Raw genomic sequence first — 18,653 nt, 5'->3', positions numbered from 1 at the left:
TGACCCAGTATGAGATCTGATATGGAGGACTTCACTGCTCCATGACTCCCACAAAGAACCAAAGTCAGCCTCTCAGACACTGAAAGAGAAACAAAATTATAAGTTGAATCAGGTTTAGAAGCTACAAACCTATTATAATTAGATGTTGTTTTTCCAGGTGATTCCTAAACATTTGGGTAACATGAGGAGTATTAGATTTCAGGTTTTATGGAAGTGTACTTAGATGGGTGGCTGAAATGGCTTTGGCTACCCTGGAAGAGCAGGTCATTTGAATTTCTCACATTAATATTACTCTAACTTCTCACGATTGTCGACCACCCAGGTCAAAAGCAGCTCAAAAGCAGCTGGAAAATGTGAGCAAACTGAAGAGTCTAGCTGGCTACTTGGCTAGAACTGTATCAGTATAGTGTCATTATACAAAAGCTCATCAGAACAAAAAAGTACGCTTTTTTATTTTGAAGCCGCATAAGCCACAAAGGGTATATTTGTGAGATAGTAGCATTTACTTTCATCTAACACTTTGAATTCAGTTCATGAAGTCCTTGCTAATTACATAATGAGTTGAAGCAGGTGTGCTTAATGAGGCAGCTGAAGTCTGCAGTGTTTTGGCCCACAAGGACTGGAGCTTGACACATGTGAACTATGGGGGAGCTAAGGGTCATTTGCTCCCCAAAAACCAAAAAGGCTGGTGCAAAGCTGGAGAAGACCTGTTAAACTTCACAGAACAGCCTGAAAAAAGCTGCTGAACTGAAACTATATTTAACAGTAGGGAGTCTTGCTGGGTCTCTAAAGCAACTAAAAAAGCTGTGCTGTTTTCCACATGTGCATGTTTCACTCATGGGCTCTTTCCCCGTCTCGTAGGATTGTCAGCTTCACAGATTTTCTGACAAATCTGTCTAGCTTGAAAGTGCAGTGTAGATATATTTACAGTGGTGCTTTTTGTTTGGACTACTTTCTAAATGTACTGCAGCCATGAAAAAAAAATCATCTTGTGAATGTACATTGATCCTAGTGCTGAATAGCTGACAACCCAAGAACTCATAAATGTGTACAGTAAGAGAAGTGGCTGAAGACTGCGGCTCATTTTGTCATATATTTCAGTATGATTATTTCTTCGTTTTTCTTGTGGTAACAGGTAGAGTGATGCTCCAGTGTCTTTAAGGCACTGGTCAACATGGTTTAAATGTTTAAAATGTTTTAATAGTAGATATACTCTGGAATATGTGTTTACTAGTGTTATCTTCAAGAAATATACCTAAATTAATACAATCTAATAGTACATATATGCTCCAAAAACTGTAGGTGACAGAACACAAATTGATTGAATGTGTCATCTCCCAGGCAATGTGAACAGCAGCGGTGGTGAGGAACATCGATAGACAGCATGATTCAGCCCTAGATGTTTGTGTGCCGTCACTTTATGTGAGGGAGAGGAACTAGAGTAGCTCATGTAGTTACATTGCTAATTGCTGATTGGAATCTGATGTCACCTGCGTCAAATTTCGTCCCACTCAGCTCAAATCATTCTTTCTCGGTCAGTTCACAGTAAAAGCGTCATAATTGTCATAAGAAAATCATGAAAATGAATAGACGAAACTAATAGACAAAACTCTCCAGCACAGGAGGATACACGCAGTCAAACTTACTGTTGGGAGGTGGGGTCAAACTTCTCCTTCTCCAAACGTATGATGAATCTGCATACATAAGGTGTATGTTATTTTCTATTCAGTTAATGTTTCTACCCATTGCTAACATTAGTACCATACATTATACAGTTGGTGTATCAGTTTATTTTTTATTAGCGTCTAAAAACCAAAACAGAAAATCATCCAACTGTCGCACAGCCCTCCAGACCAGATTCACATGACCCTGGAGCGTTCATCCAATCACTGTTCACAATAAGCTTAATACTAATGTTCTGCACCTATTCTCTGTATCATATGACCAGTTTAGTTTATTTTTAAGCCCAGGTTTTGATTTAGTCAAGTTGCAAGGTATTGTTTCTCTAGTAAAACTACTGAGCAGTAACTGCTGTGCTCAGGTATGCTATCTGACTGCGTATACTCCAGATCACACCATGTTAAATAATCTTTGCACCATATTCCACTATCTCATGTCCAGAAATGAGTGCTGTGTCGGTGTTGCACTGTCCTCTGTTTAATTTATCGTATTTATTGTATTGTTTCTAGTGTAATGTTTTGCACACGTTGCACTTTGTACTATTTTGTTCCATGTTAAACCATCTTATTCCTGGAGGAAAATAATTTCACTCCACTGTGTACTTGTACATTGATGGAATCACAATAAAAGCCCCTTGACTTGACTTGAGCATTTCTCTGTTTGCTGTTTTTGCCACTTTGGTGTTTTAACCTTTCTCTGGATTCTCTGACGTTGACTTTTTATCTTTATTTAGTCTTTATTTAGTCCTTAGCCCACTTTGCTCTGGTTTCCTTGGTTATGTTTGTATTCTTTATCCTGACTGTCTTTTTGGATCTGATCCATGCACATTTAACAACCATGAGGATTGTCACTTGTTTCAAATAAAGCTTCATTCACTGAGTTGTACCATAAGAGTTTAGTTTTTTTTGTTATTTCTTATTTATGTTTCAGTAAAACAGGAAGTCATTGGTACAAAAAATATAAAGCTTTACTTGAGCTGGATTAGTTTGACTGGAGTTTTGTCTGATTACTGATGAGATCTGGAATTTTTGATTTAATACAAATCTACAGTATCCATAGGTTTTAAAGCAAAGTAATAAATTATCTTCTGTAATTCACAGAAGCTGGAGCACCCACTGTAATAGGAGTAATATATTGGCCTTATTTAGAATCACTTCTGATAAATGCTCTGGCTAATATTATGTTTTCATGTTCCTTATCCTCTGTTTAGTCCCTCCATCTTAATGACTACACGGTCCTGTTTCGTTGGGTTATACTTACACAGGTCTTCATTGTCTTGTTGTTCTGCTGGATCCCAGTGTCCTGTTAAGAATAAAAATAAAAAGATGTGTCTGTTTATGCCTAAAGAAAGTGGTAACCAATCTTTTTCCTGGAGATCCACAGTGCTGCTTGGAAGTTCATAAAGTCTTTTTCATTTTGTAAGTTTTTACATAAATATGACATGAAATATGATCAGATCAATATATGGATTGGAATAAGGTCTTGACTTTGACTAAGCCATTCCAAAATGCAACATTTTCTTCTGTTTAAATTATTCTTTGTAGACAAACTGGTGGTTTTTTAGGATTGTTTTTTTTTCTGCAGGACCCACCATCTTTACTGATTGATAAATTATTGATCAAAAATGACCCAAATTCATACAGATATCAACATTCTGTAAGCATTTACATGTCAAATAGTGATATATCTGAGTAGCCCAGAGAATCCTGACATTAACAACATATGGCATGTTTGTATCCTGCCTTTCGCCCGAAGACTGCTAGGATAGGCTCCAGCACCCCCCCGCGACCCTGACGGAGAAGCGGCTTAGAAAATGGATGGATGGATGGATGGCATGTTTGACTCATGTAAATACTTGCATAAATTACAATATAATTGCAATTGTAATTCACCCAAATACCAAAATACAATTTCCCCAAATTACCCTAGGGTTCTAAGGGTTTAAAAAAACAGCTGACATATGAAAAAATTATTTTTATACTCTTGTGCTCCTGAACTCCAACTCCCAGAATTCAGAGGAGAACCACATGACTCAGAAGTCTACCTATCCTAGACCAGCTTTGCCTGATCCTCCTCACCATGTCTAGCCCTATATATATATTGTTTATCTGTCCTTAGTTCTTTGCAAAGTATTGTATCAGCTAGACTGAGTGTACTGAGTGGCACTTAGGATGTTTCTATTGCTCTTTTTCACTCTCTGCTTTGCCTGTTTAGTCACTACGAGTTTTGATCACCCCTTTTCATTAACACGTCCAAACTGTTTTTTATCTTCAAACAACTTGTTCGGACTTGTTACACCAGACAACATATCATTGAACTTGGTCTATAATGTGTCTGTAATGAATGTTCCCTCATATGTTTTATTATCACTTTTGCCAATAACTGAGAAATGTGCTTTTAAGATAAATGTTTGTTTTTTATATGAATTATTTTGAATAATATTACCTCAAAGTTTGTTTTTCAGTGTAAAAATGAAAGTTAAAAAATAAAAGAGAAATTAGTTTGTATTTATAAGAAATTAGATCCCAGTTTAACAATAATGAAAGGCCCTTAAAAAGGGAGCCATTAACAGTCATAGTGTATTACAGCATTGTGCCTTTCTAAAAATGAGATCCTTCATTGTTTAAGCAATATTTCATTCATTATTTTCATTCTACTCTGTTTAAAGTAGATGAATTTTAGTAACCATAATAGTTACAAAATATGCTTCTAATGAGGTCACACTACTCATATGATACAGTCTGACTGTAATCAGTAATCAGTGCCTTCAGCTTTAACAGTCAGAGTTCAAGAATTTAAACCTGTTGGTCTCGTTTTCAAAACTGATCTCACTGACACAGAGTGGTTTCTTTTGTTTTGTATTCATATACTTAACCATCAGCTTTAACTAAACTACACTAAGCACATTTGATAGTTTATGAAAGTTTTATGAAAGCTCTTTTAGATTCTGTCAACATATAACTACTTACACATGAACTGTGGTCATGTGTTTGTTGCGTTCACACATCAATAAACATAACCAGGGACATCTTTATAACACTAACACTTTTACAGAAAATAAAGACTTATGTTGTATATATAATCTACAGTTCCTTAATAAAGCAATAAAGCAATTCATCACAAAATCTACATCAGAAGTGGCCCAAATCCACCTAATTTAGAACATAAAAACAATATATATGTAAGAGCATGCCAGTACGTGCCATTTTTCTTTCTTTTTTTATACTATTGTGGACAATTCTCAATAAGGAACTGATCAAAACGGGTTCTGTTCTACAAGAAATCCACAGACCTGGCAACCCTGCTGGAAATTCCATCATGAACTGAAAGTATGTAGAGTTGAGTAGTAATGTTCCTGAGTTTAAGTGTTAAGACAGTAGTAATGTTCCTGAGTTTAAGTGTTAAGACAGTAGTAATGTTCCTGAGTTTAAATGTTAAGACAGTAGTAATGTTCCTGAGTTTAAGTGTTAAGACAGTAGTAATGTTCCTGAGTTTAAGTGTTAAGAAAGTAGTAATCTTCCTGAGTTTAAGTAGTAATGTTCCTTAGTTTGTGTTAAGACGGTAGTAATGTTCCTGAGTTTAAGTGTTAAGACAGTAGTAATGTTCCTTAGTTTGTGTTAAGACAGTAGTAATGTTCCTGAGTTTAAGTGTTAAGACAGTAGTAATGTTCCTGAGTTTAAGTGTTCAGACAGTAGTAATCTTCCTGAGTTTGTGTTAAGACAGTAGTAATGTTCCTGAGTTTAAGTGTTAAGACAGTAGTAATGTTCCTGATTTTAAGTGTTAAGACAGTAGTAATCTTCCTGAGTTTGTGTTAAGACAGTAGTAATGTTCCTGAGTTTAAGTGTTAAGACAGTAGTAATGTTCCTGAGTTTAAGTGTTCAGACAGTAGTAATCTTCCTGAGTTTAAGTGTTAAGACAGTAGTAATGTTCCTGAGTTTAAGTGTTAAGACAGTAGTAATGTTCCTGATTTTAAGTGTTAAGACAGTAGTAATCTTCCTGAGTTTGTGTTAAGACAGTAGTAATGTTCCTGAGTTTAAGTGTTAAGACAGTAGTAATGTTCCTGAGTTTAAGTGTTCAGACAGTAGTAATCTTCCTGAGTTTGTGTTAAGACAGTAGTAATGTTCCTGAGTTTAAGTGTTAAGACAGTAGTAATGTTCCTGAGTTTAAGTGTTAAGACACTAGTAATGTTCCTGAGTTTAAGTGTCAAGACAGTAGTAATGTTCCTGAGTTTAAGTGTTCAGACAGTAGTAATCTTCCTGAGTTTGTGTTAAGACAGTAGCAATGTTCCTGAGTTTAAGTGTTAAGACAGTAGTAATCTTCCTGTTTAAGTGTTAAGACACTAGTAATCTTCCTGAGTTTGTGTTAAGACAGTAGCAATGTTCCTGAGTTTAAGACAGTAGTAATCTTCCTGAGTTTACGTTTTAAGACAGTAGTAATGTTTCTGAGTTTAAGTATTAAGACAGTAGTAATGTTCCTGAGTTTAAATGTTAAGACAGTAGTAATCTTCCTGAGTTTAAGTAGTAATGTTCCTTAGTTTGTGGTAAGACAGTAGTAATGTTCCTGAGTTTAAGTAGTAATGTTCCTTAGTTTGTGGTAAGACAGTAGTAATGTTCCTGAGTTTAAGTGTTAAGAAAGTAGTAATGTTTTATTGAATTTTACTGAAAAAGACTAAAATAAAAAGACCCATTCTCTTGATTTTGATTTTTAAAATATCATGAATTGTGGTTATGGTTTAAGTAAAGAATGTTCTGAATATTTAATGAACAATTCCAAGTAATCATTGATTTTTGCAGTTGAAGTTGAAGAACTTTCTCACCAGAATGCTGAAGCGCCCCAGCGTTCTCCATCTCTCTGAAATGAAAAAAAAGTGGTTGTGCAGGTAGGAGACAGAGGACAAGCGCACACACAGATAAAACTGAGAGTAAAAGGAATTTCAAATATTAGAGTGGGTGGAGAAAATGCTTTACTCCACAGCAATGTCTCAACCATGCACTGGTCTAAACACATGATCAGTAAGATTACCTTTAAAAAACTTACTAATGGTTTAAAATTTTAAAATTGTTTATTAATGGTTATCAGTTAGGTCACAAACATCTTAAAGCATTATTAAGTGGTTATAATGCATTAATGAAAATGTTACAGGTGATGAATATGAATATCTGATGAAGCTGTGACGTTTAATGCTGACTGATGAAGAATACAAAGTAAGATATGCAATTGCTATGGCATTTAAGGTGTTTAAGAACTAATGAATAAGCATTAAAAAAACAAGTATTAAAATTTCAGAAACATAAGAGAAAGTGTTATTCTAAAGTTGTACCCTGATCTATGAAACACAGCCTTCCCTGAAAAAAGTATCATCTGAATGGCAGTATATGTTGCCAAAATGTATACATATCGTTCAGCATTAATGGTGCCTTCACAGATGTGTATGTCATCCATACCCTGTGCACTAATGCTCCCCTTATACCATCATGAATACTGACTTTTGAACTGTAACAAGCCGAGTGATTTCCAAAAAGAATTTCAAATGTAGGTTTGCCGGATCACAGGACACTTTTCCACTTCCCCTCAGTCCATTTTAAACTAGCTCAGGCCCAGAGAAGGTGGCAGAGTGTCTGGAACCTTTTGCATATGGTTTCTTCTTTGCGTTTTAGAGTTTAACTTGCATTTGTGGATGCAGTGACAAACTGTGTTCACAGACAATGGTTTTCAGAATATTTCAGAGCCCATGCAGTGACTTCCTCTACAGAATCATGTCTGTTTTTAATGAAGTGCTGCCTGAGGGCCCAAAGATCTTGAACAATTACTAGTTTTTGGCCTTGTCCCTTGCATAAAGAGATTTCTCCAGTTTCTCTGAATCTTTTAATGTTATTATGTGCCGTAGATGAAGAAAAGCAAAAATTATTTGCTATTTTATGTTGAGAAATGTTATTCTTGAATTGTTCCACTATTTGATCATGCAGTCCTTCACAGAGTGGTGAACCCCTCCTCATCTACACTTCTGAAAGATTCACCCTCTCTGTGATGCTCTATTATAACCAATCATGTTATTGACCTGTTGCCAAATAACCACCAGGTGTTTTTTATAGCATTACATTACTGCACCAGTCTTTTGTTGCAACTTTTTTGGAACTTGTTACAGGCATCAAATCCAAAATTCAAAAACATTTTCTTAGTTTCAACATTGATATTGATATGCTGTCTTTATACTATTTTCAATTAAATAAAAGGGTTTAAATGATTTTCACATCATTGCATTTTGTTTTATTTACATATTGCTCAGCAACCCAACTTTTTTGGAAATGGGGTTGTAAATCTAGTTAGGCGTGTATAAGCTTTAGTTCAATTAGAGAGCCTGCTAGATGAGATCACTCCAGGCTAGTTATAATGAAGGAAACATCACCCATAAAGGCACCAGTGCCACCTACAGGTCATTCTTGGTTGAACATACAAAAAGCTGTATATACAAGCTACTGGTTTAATAAATAACGCTGCTTTAACTACACTAAGACTGCTATAAAATGATCCACACAGGCCTACACAGTAATTTGAGTCTTGTCTCAGGTGAGTCTAGGTTACGAAAGAAAATCAGACACTGAAAAATCTATTTTATACACAGTGTTTTGGTTTTTGTTATAAACTTCACTTACTGCTCCTTTGAAGACAGTCTGAAATAACCTTGTTAGTTCAAGGTTGTCCTTGGTCTTATTAAGTACAATCCATTATGTCATATCATTCAAACGGCAAATGTACCCTACATTCATGGCTGTGAAACTACAGTTTTGTAAGAAGAATTCTCTGTTTAAAAAACAGCCTGGGATCACTGGTTACACATAGAACGTAGTCTAGATGCAAATGCTCAAAAAATAGATATAGGAACAAGGTTCTTATAGTTAAGCAGGCAGTGTCATGTTTTTTTCAGAGTTAGCCAATTCGAGAAGCGACGGATCCTGTATATGAAGTTATGAGGAATGTTTCAGCTTGAACTGCTTTTTCAATGAGGCACAATAAAGGGCAGTCAATCAGAACAGAGCTCATTTACATATATCAATCTTAAGGGCACAGTAACACAAACAGCTTGTTTAATATTAAGGGATAAACAGAGGCTGGGAAATGGCCATGTCAAAATTATGACCATTTCTGGTACAGAAACCTACAATATCATCAAAAAATAAAACACTAGTGTATCATTCAAGTAAATATATTGGAAGATGTGTGTGTGTGTGTGTGTGTGTGTGGTGTTTTCATCCACCTATCATTTGCCTCACAACACTACAGCAAATGTCTTAAACAGTTCAGTTGAGCCCTGCAGTCTCCTGATAACACACAATGGAATGCAGCTGATACTTTAAATTTTATTTCTGGGATTTGGTTTTCAGAGTTGACAGAGTTTAACATTTAAACTTAACATTCAGAAATGAAACGTTTAGGTCAAAATTGAGGTCAAAACAAGAAAAAAAGAGTTATATAGTTTTACAAATATATTATGAATAAAATCTTTTGTTAATAATGACAGATTCATCATTTAATATTGAAAAACAATATTAATATGTTTTAACATGATCTTTGCATCCCTGTCAGTCACAGGCCCTTAGAATCATCCTAACCATACACACACAAATACAGCACCACCAGCGTAAATGAAGAGATAACTTCAGATAACACTCAGATAAGACACTTGATGTTTGAGTGAAGACACAGTGAAGTCTGTTGTCTCACCCTTAAATGATTTCACTTTCAGTTCGACAAACAGCATGAAATGACATTATTCAAAATTCCTATATACACTCACCAGCCACTTTATTAGGTAGTAAAAGGTTGGAACCCCTTTTGCTCTCAGAACTGCCTTAATTCTTCTTGACAAACCTTTAACCAGGTGTTGGAAACATTCCTCAGAGATTTTGGTTGGTTAATGTTGCCTTTCTATCATCTGGAACCAGTCTGCCCATTCTCCTCTGACCTCTCACATTAACAAAGCATTTTCATCCACACAACTGCCGCTCACTGGATATTTCCTCTGTTTCTGACCGTTCTCTGTAAACCCTAGAGATGGTTGTGCGTGAAAATCCCAGTAGATCAACAGATTCTGAAATACTCAGACCAGCCCGTCTGGCACCAACAACCACGCCACGTTCAAAGTCACTTAAATCACCTTTCTTCCTCATTCTGATGCTCGGTCTGCACTTCAGCAAGTTGTCTTGACCGCCTCTACATGCCTAAAAGTTGTGGCCATGTGATTGGCTGATTAGCTATTTGTGTTTGTGCTGCCACTGCTGGAGTGCAGTAGCGCCACCAGCCCACTAGGGGAGCAGGTGGGCGGGTTAACCTAAGTTTCTGCAATTGAATAAGAAAAGTTGAGAGAGTCTGAACTGGTAGCGTCCCGCAGGTTGTTGTTCTCAAAGTTATTTTTCACACAGAGCATGGGAAATATATGCCTGTAAGTATGAGTGCATTCTAAGTTCATGTAGAGTGATGTAATGTAGTTTGTAGTCTTGTTTATGTTATTACGCAGTCGCGCTCATCAATGCTAATCGCGTTAGCTTGTCTATGGGAAAACCCATTATATGTTAGCATCGAGCTAGCGGGATGCATACTACCTATTGTTTATCTTTTATGGGGGCTATGCCAGCTGCAGTTTAAGACAGTGGAGCTTTAATTTAGATCGTGAAATATATATATTATGTGACTATATGCGTGTTGTACTATGTTCTTTCTTATGTTTGTAGTTTTACAGTGCCTTCATTAGAGAGTCAAATAAACCCTACTACGATGGTGGAAAACTTTTGCCTCTTATTTTGAAGAACTGTTATCTATCTGCATAACTGGACATCTAAGTACAGCGAGGGCAGAATAGTAAAAAGGCATCATTCTCATCAAGCATAGTGAGTTCTGGGAAAAGAAAGAATGGATGATACCCTGGAAACAAGGTCAAAAGCGTCTAGTTCCTTACGCTCCAGCCGGCTTACATCATCATCTACTGCTGCCGCCAGAGCAAGAGCAAAAGCAGAAGCTGCCCGTGTCCAGCTCTCCTTTGCAGAGCAGGAAGCTAACATCCTGAAACAACAAGCTGAACAGCTTAAGAAGAAAGCTGATTTGGACGCAGAGCTACACATACTGAAATCACAGAAGGCAGCGGCAGCAGCGCTAGCTGAGGCTCAAGCATGGGAAGCGTCCGCACAGGAAAGGGAGCACCCACAACAGCCCCAGCTGGACAATATGCCACCAATCAACGCCAAAGAACGAGTACAAGAGTATGTGCAACAACAGTCAGAACTCAGCGTTAATCTGCAGACTTCAGAGGTAAATTCTCCTGGAATCCCACTTCCTCCAGTTACACAGCCAGATATCTCCATTGCGGCAACAGTAAAAGCATACAAGGAATCGAGTACCTGTCAGCCTAGTGTGTACAACAGTCAAGAGTTTGCACCTTTGCAATCCTACTGTGCCGTGAGTCCAAAGAAAGAATCGTACAACTGGAGTTACGGAGGACAGACGACGAATGATGGATTTCACCATCCCCAGCCCAAGCTAGTGACACCCACACCGACAAGGGGCAGTCCTGGTGACACTTCAGATCTAACAAAATATCTCATACGGAAAGACATGATCGGCTCTGGTCTCCTGAAATTCGATGATCGACCAGAGAACTACTGGGCGTGGAAGACTTCCTTTCTAAGTGCAATTCAAGATCTGAGTATATCACCTCAAGAAGAGCTAGACCTGCTTTCCAAATGGCTTGGCCCACACTCAGCTGCACAGGCCAGGAGAGTCAGAGCTGCATATATAAACAATCCTACAGCAGGCCTACAGATGGTGTGGCAGAGACTGGAGGAGTGTTTTGGAGCACCAGAGGTGATTGAGCATGCACTTCTAAAGAAAGTTGAGGATTTTCCTAAGCTGATGAATAGAGACAACCAACGCTTAAGAGAACTGGGGGATCTTCTACTCGAACTTCATGCTGCAAAAACAAGTGGCCATCTTCCTGGTCTTTCACATCTTGACACAGCACACGGAGTCAACCCAATTCTGGAAAAGCTTCCATATCACCTTCAGGAGAAATGGGTAACAGCCGCCTCAAGGTTCAAGAGAGATAATGCAGTATCCTATCCTCCATTTTCATTTTTTGTTGGTGTAGTGAATGAAGAAGCCAGAATTCGCAATGACCCAAGTTTTTCCTGTGTCACCTCTGCCAGTGCCAGCAATCCGAAAACAGAGAGAACGGTAAGGCAGAACTATCAACCCCCTTTGTCTGTTAAGAAGACAGAGATTTCAAGTGTTGGGGGAGCCAGCTCAAACACTCCCACTGACAAGAACAACATAGACCCCGATAAACAATGTCCGCTACACAGTAAGCCTCACCCGCTGAGAAAATGCCGTCTCTTCAGAAGTAAGACTTTGGAGGAAAGAAAGACTTTCTTGAAAAACAAACAAATTTGTTTTAAGTGTTGCTCTTCTGTTAATCACATAGCCAAAGATTGTTTGAAGGCAGTACAGTGCACAGAGTGTGGTAGTGGAAGGCATATCACTGCACTACACCCTGATCCCCTTCCCCGTAGATTGGAGAGCTCAGTGACCACGGATGAGCATGGCGGGGAGGAAAGAGAATCAGCTGCAGCTGATGTGACATCAAAATGCAAAGGAGTATGTGGAGGTTCGATCGGCTCAAGATCATGCTCCAAGATATGTTTGGTTAAAGTGTTTCCTGCCGAACAACCAGAGAAAGCGGTTAGCATGTATGCTGTTCTGGATGAACAAAGCAACCGCTCCTTGGCTAAAACATACTTTTTTGACATCATTAACATTCAAGGACAACCAGAACCATACACATTGAAAACATGTGCAGGCGTCAGAGAAGTAGCAGGGAGACGAGCCAGCCACTTCATAGTAGAGTCGCTTGATGGTATGACTCAGCTTCCCTTGCCCAATCTCATTGAGTGTGATATGATACCTGATGATAGGACTGAAATCCCGTCACCCGACGTTACTTCCTATTACCCACACCTGAAACCAGTCCAAGGTAAAATTCCAGAAATTGATCCAGGTGCGGAAATCCTTCTCCTCCTTGGCAGAGACATTTTGTGTGTGCACAAGGTAAGAGAACAGCATAACGGACTCCATAACGAGCCATATGCTCAACGGCTCGACCTTGGTTGGGTAATCGTGGGTGAAGTGTGTCTAGGGCAGGTGCACAAGGCAGCCAATGTTAGCGTATACAGGACCAACATTCTGCTAAGTGGACGAGCTTCACTCTTGAGTTCATGTCCAAACAACGTACGAGTCAAAGAAAAGCTTAGTTGTCACGTGCTAAACCTGAGTGTTCAAAGCTCCGAACAGCACCTGGGTAGAAAGATAATTGATCTTGGCAGTCAGGTGTTTCATAGGACACGACAAGACGACACCCCCGCTATGTCAGTCGATGATGAATGTTTCTTGAATACGCTAGAAGAACAAGTCTACAAAGATGGTTTCAACACTTGGGTTGCTCCATTACCTTTTCGGTCACCACGAAACCGTCTTCCCAACAACCGACCTCAAGCTTTAAAGCGTCTTTCATCCCTTCGCCGAATGCTAAACAGAAAAACGCAAATGAGAAAACAGTTCATTGATTTCATGCAAAGGATGCTGGAAGAGAAACAAGCAGAGCCAGCACCACCATTAAAGGAAGGCGAGGAAAGATGGTATCTACCTATATTTGGAGTATATCACCCACAGAAACCTGACCAAATAAGAGTGGTATTCGATTCAAGCGCCAGACACGAAGGAATTTCCCTCAATGATGTGCTTCTGAGTGGACCTGATCTGAACAATGCTCTTCTTGGAGTTCTCATTCGGACTCCACTGCTTGTGCAAAAGAGTTCATCACACGCAATTTTTATGTGGACGACGGACTTGCATCATTTCCTAGTGAAACAGAAGCCATTAGTGTCCTGCAGACTTCCCAAAAGATGCTAGCTAAATCGAACATCAAGCTACATAAAATCGCATCCAACAGTAGCAGTGTCATGCAGGCATTCTCACCCGAAGACCTGGCCAAAGATTTGAAAAACCTTGATTTAGGAGTGGAATCACTACCTCTTCAGAGGAGTCTGGGTTTAGTTTGGAACCTTGAGACAGACAACTTTATGTTCTGTGTTTCAAAGGAGGAGAAACCTTTGACAAAAAGAGGCATTTTGTCTGCAGTGAACAGTTTGTTTGACCCCTTAGGCTTTGTGGTACCAGTCACAGTGGGAGGAAGAAACTTGGTGAGGAACCTATCTGTGGAACAGTATGACTGGGACACACCACTGCCAGCATCCAAGCAGGAACATTGGACTCTCTGGAAAGACTCTATGAAAGACCTAGAACAGCTCCAGATTCCAAGACCTTATGTTCCAGTTTCTTTATCGATGCAGACACAGCGCAGAGAGTTGTGTGTGTTTTCAGATGCGTCAGTCATAGCCATAGCTGCTGTGGCTTACTTGAAGACAGTTTCTACAACAGGACAGTGCCATGTGGGATTCATCATGGCAAAGGCAAAACTTGCTCCACGCCCGGCACATACTGTTCCTCGACTTGAACTTTGCGCAGCGGTCCTGGCGATCGAGTTGGCAGACTTTATTCAGGACGAACTGGACATTGACATTCATTCTGTGATGTACTATACTGACAGTAAAATAGTCCTGGGTTATATTCATAACACTTCACGCAGGTTTTATGTCTATGTGGCAAACAGGATAACCCGAATCAGAAAGTCTTCACATCCAGATCAGTGGCATTACATCTGCACTGAAGAAAACCCAGCGGATCATGGAACTCGACCAACAACTGCTACAACCCTCAAAAGCACCAACTGGTTTACTGGACCTTCATTCCTATCAAAACCCCAAGAAAGCCACAGTTCTCAGACAGATGTCTTCGAACTGCTGGATCCAGATATGGATCTAGAAGTTTGCCCCGAAGTGACAACCTGTAACACAGTTGTGAAAGAAGGTGGACTTGGAGTTCAGAGGTTTCATAGGTTCTCCACTTGGAAGTCTTTGACTCGTGCACTCTCCACACTAATCAAGAAGGCAAGAAGTGTTGCAAAAACACTTGGTGGTAACACAGGAGATGAGGAGGCACAGGCGGTGACAATAATCATTAGAACCACGCAACAAGATGCTTACAAAATGGAGTTTCTGTGTCTTGCCAAGGGAGATCAAATCTCCAAACAAAGTCCACTTCGGAAGCTGACACCCTTTCTGGACAAAGATGGATTATTGAGAGTCGGTGGCCATATGTCTGCAACTGATATGTCGTTTGAGGATAGACACCCTCTGATTATTCCCAAGCTGCACATTGCTACATTGCTGGTGAGAAAATATCATGAGCAGTCTGCACACCAAGGACGACATTTCACGGAAGGAGCTATTAGATTAGCAGGACTTTGGCTAATTGGAGGGAAACGACTTGTGTCAAGTGCGATACACAAATGTGTAACTTGCAGACTGAGAGGTAAAATGCAGGTCCAGAAGATGTCAGACTTGCCACCTGACAGAGTGTCACCAGAGCCACCATTTACTCATGTTGGTTTGGATGTTTTCGGACCTTGGATGGTGACTGCCCGAAGGACAAGAGGAGGGCATGCTGAAAGTAAACGATGGGCCGTCATATTCACTTGTCTGAGCACTAGAGCGGTGCACATTGAGGTCATAGAGACGATGACCACTGCAAGCTTCATCAATGGACTCAGACGTTTCAGTGCCATTAGAGGGCCCATTAAAACAATTCGATCAGACCAGGGCACAAATTTCATTGGAGCCTGTAAAGAACTCAAACTCAACACAACTGATCCTGAGTTGAAGACATACCTTAAAGACAACAAGAGCACATGGATATTCAACCCTCCCCACTCTTCCCACATGGGCGGAGTGTGGGAGAGGATGATCGGCATTGCTCGACGGATTTTGGATGCTCTTCTCCTCAAGCTGAATCCATCGTATCTCACACATGAGATACTAGTCACTCTGATGGCGGAAGTCACTGCCATTATGAACTCAAGACCATTGGTCTCAGTGTCCTCTGACCCAGAAGTGCCAGCAGTTCTTACCCCATCAATGTTGTTGACACATAAAAAGGATACATTGGCTGCACCTTCTGGGGATTTTGATGTTAACGATCTTTCCAACAAACACTGGAGGAGAGTCCAAGCCCTTGCTGATGCCTTTTGGAAAAGGTGGAGGCAGGAGTATCTGACAACGCTTCAAACAAAGGGAAAATGGAATATGGAGAAGCCCAACCTGCAAGTAGGAGATGTGGTGCTGCTGAAGGACTCACAAATGAAAAGAACTGAGTGGCCTGCTGGACTTGTGGTTAAAACCTTTCCTAGTCGAGACAATACAGTGCGTAAGGTGGAGGTTAAAGTAGTCAAACATGACATTCCTAGAGTGTATTTGCGTCCTATTTCAGAGTTGATTTTACTGTTCCATGCAAAAAATGTATAGTGGTGTAAAATACCAGGCGGGGAGTGTGCTGCCACTGCTGGAGTGCAGCAGCGCCACCAGCCCACTAGGGGAGCAGGTGGGCAGTTTAACCTAAGTTTCTGCAATTGAATAAGAAAAGTTGAGAGAGTCTGAACTGGTAGCGTCCCGCAGGTTGTTGTTCTCAAAGTTATTTTTCACACAGAGCATGGGAAATATATGCCTGTAAGTATGAGTGCATTCTAAGTTCATGTAGAGTGATGTAATGTAGTTTGTAGTCTTGTTTATGTTATTACGCAGTCGCGCTCATCAATGCTAATCGCGTTAGCTTGTCTATGGGAAAACCCATTATATGTTAGCATCGAGCTAGCGGGATGCATACTACCTATTGTTTATCTTTTATGGGGGCTATGCCAGCTGCAGTTTAAGACAGTGGAGCTTTAATTTAGATCGTGAAATATATATATTATGTGACTATATGCGTGTTGTACTATGTTCTTTCTTATGTTTGTAGTTTTACAGTGCCTTCATTAGAGAGTCAAATAAACCCTACTACGATGGTGGAAAACTTTTGCCTCTTATTTTGAAGAACTGTTATCTATCTGCATAACTGGACATCTAAGTACAGCGAGGGCAGAATAGTGTTAACAAGCAATTGAACAATTGAGCAATTGAATTGTACCTAATAAAGTGACCAGTGAGTATATACAATATATGCAAAAGTTTCAACACCCTGGTAAAATTACATTGAAATGATATGTTGTTGACTTTCTAAGTTAAAATAACAAATGGTCTACAGGGAATAAACATAAATGGCATTTCAGCACATTCTAGTGCAGAATTTCTATTACTTGCTGAGTTGAATCATATTTGAAAATCTGTTAAATATATAAAATATTTCATGTATTTTGCTTTCTAATATGCTAAATTTAGCAAAGAAACAATAATTGTGCATTCTGTTAAAATTTAGCAGAAGTATATAGGACTTCTGGTGTGAATTAGAGCAGCAATTACAAGTTAGACCGATTATATTACTGTTTAATTTTGGTTCATTTTGTTTTAACACTTTATAGTTTATATTCTTTTATGTATTTATATTTTCCTTTTTTGCACTGATTACCAATCACATTACAGTTGATTAGCAGAATGTTAGATACTAACAGATCACCCACTTCGGGTGAACAGACACCAAATTAGCCTACACGTTACATTTCACAGAAGAATAAGATGCTCAGCACCATAATTATATCTAAAAACTTTTAGTAATGAAACTTCACACTAAGCACCTTAATATATAATCAATCTAAAAATGCAATACAGTCTGAGGCAAACAGACATCTTCAATTACTAGTTAGGAGGGTTACTTAAAAGATGTATACCGGTACAGATTAAAATACTATAATCTACTTTCCATTACTTTTAATGCTGTCTTCTTTAAAGTCCTATGATGAAATCATTACTAGACAAAAACTTTCTAACAAAGGATAAACAGAAATTTAACTTAGTTCTATCAGTTGTATTAGCATTGTGACATTATTAAACATGCTGTTTGTGAGTTTGAAGCTCACACGCTCTCTCTCTCTCTCTCTCTCTCTCTCTCTCTCTCTCTCTCTCTCTCTCTCTCTCTCTCTCTCTCTCTCTCTCTCTATCTATCTCTCTCTCTCTCTCTCTCTCTTGCAGTGAGAAATAAACACTCACCAAAAAACCTCATAACAAAATTTGCTTTCAAATCAATTCAGCTCCAATAGACAAACACAGGTGAAAAAATAACTAGCCTTTTGGCTGTAATTCTGCTTTGTCATCTCTCTATATTTATAGTTTATCTGTAATCTGATTACTGGCCTTTTTATAACTGTAACAGAGCACAATTACCTATTTTGTCACGTTTCATGCCAAACTACTCTAAATGACTTTGTTTCCAGCTAAACCACTGAAAGGCTGGTGTAGCATTTATAGTTTGAGCATTCTTGTGGTGCTACACGTGAGTTTATACAACTCTCCTGACTACCTGAACCAGAACTGAAGTCTGATTTGACCTCATTTTGATCTATTTTTACATAAACTAAAACCACATAAACCGAGCCCCTCTCTGTATTGTTTTCAGTGGAGCTCACAACTCAGCTAAATTCATTGCAGTTCGAACTATAATAAGAAATTTGTTTGGACTTAATTGATAAAGGGGCTCGTTTCCCACTCTACTCGCCTATATTCGTGTTTGGCGTTTGTTGTTCATTCTTACGATGCGCAATAGTTAAGCATGTATTGTGTGTTCAGCTGGTGAAATACGACAGAAGGTGAATGTGGAATATCACGTGTGTTATTAGTTACAAAAACTGGAGGAGAGTAAACCCCAATCCATCTAAAGCTAAGATCTACAGCCTGAACAGAGGTCCAATTAAACCCTGAATTTGTAGTAACGAGAGAAGTGTTGACTGACTGGCCTTCCTCTTCCTCAGATGAGGCGTGTTTTGGGAAAGGTGTGCTGAGGGAGGAGTATTTTCTCACAAACTTCCTGATTTCCCCTTTTGATTT

At 39.1% G+C, this 18,653-nt stretch overlaps 1 long non-coding RNA gene across 1 annotated transcript; it reads right to left on the bottom strand.

Annotated features, from left to right (window-relative positions):
- Positions 1 to 1,646: 1,646 nt before the first annotated feature.
- On the bottom strand, positions 1,647 to 6,581 carry LOC108438311. Its single transcript, XR_005130560.1, has 3 exons — positions 6,497 to 6,581; positions 2,941 to 2,982; positions 1,647 to 1,694 (listed from the first exon to the last, which is right to left on the bottom strand). It is a non-coding gene; the product is annotated as an uncharacterized LOC108438311 (long non-coding RNA).
- Positions 6,582 to 18,653: the final 12,072 nt, after the last annotated feature.

This window comes from Pygocentrus nattereri, chromosome 1, assembly GCF_015220715.1.
Source record: "Pygocentrus nattereri isolate fPygNat1 chromosome 1, fPygNat1.pri, whole genome shotgun sequence".
Lineage (NCBI taxonomy): Eukaryota > Metazoa > Chordata > Actinopteri > Characiformes > Serrasalmidae > Pygocentrus > Pygocentrus nattereri.
The sequence above is the reverse complement of the archived record's forward strand: the minus strand, read 5'-3'. Positions and strand labels throughout refer to the sequence as shown.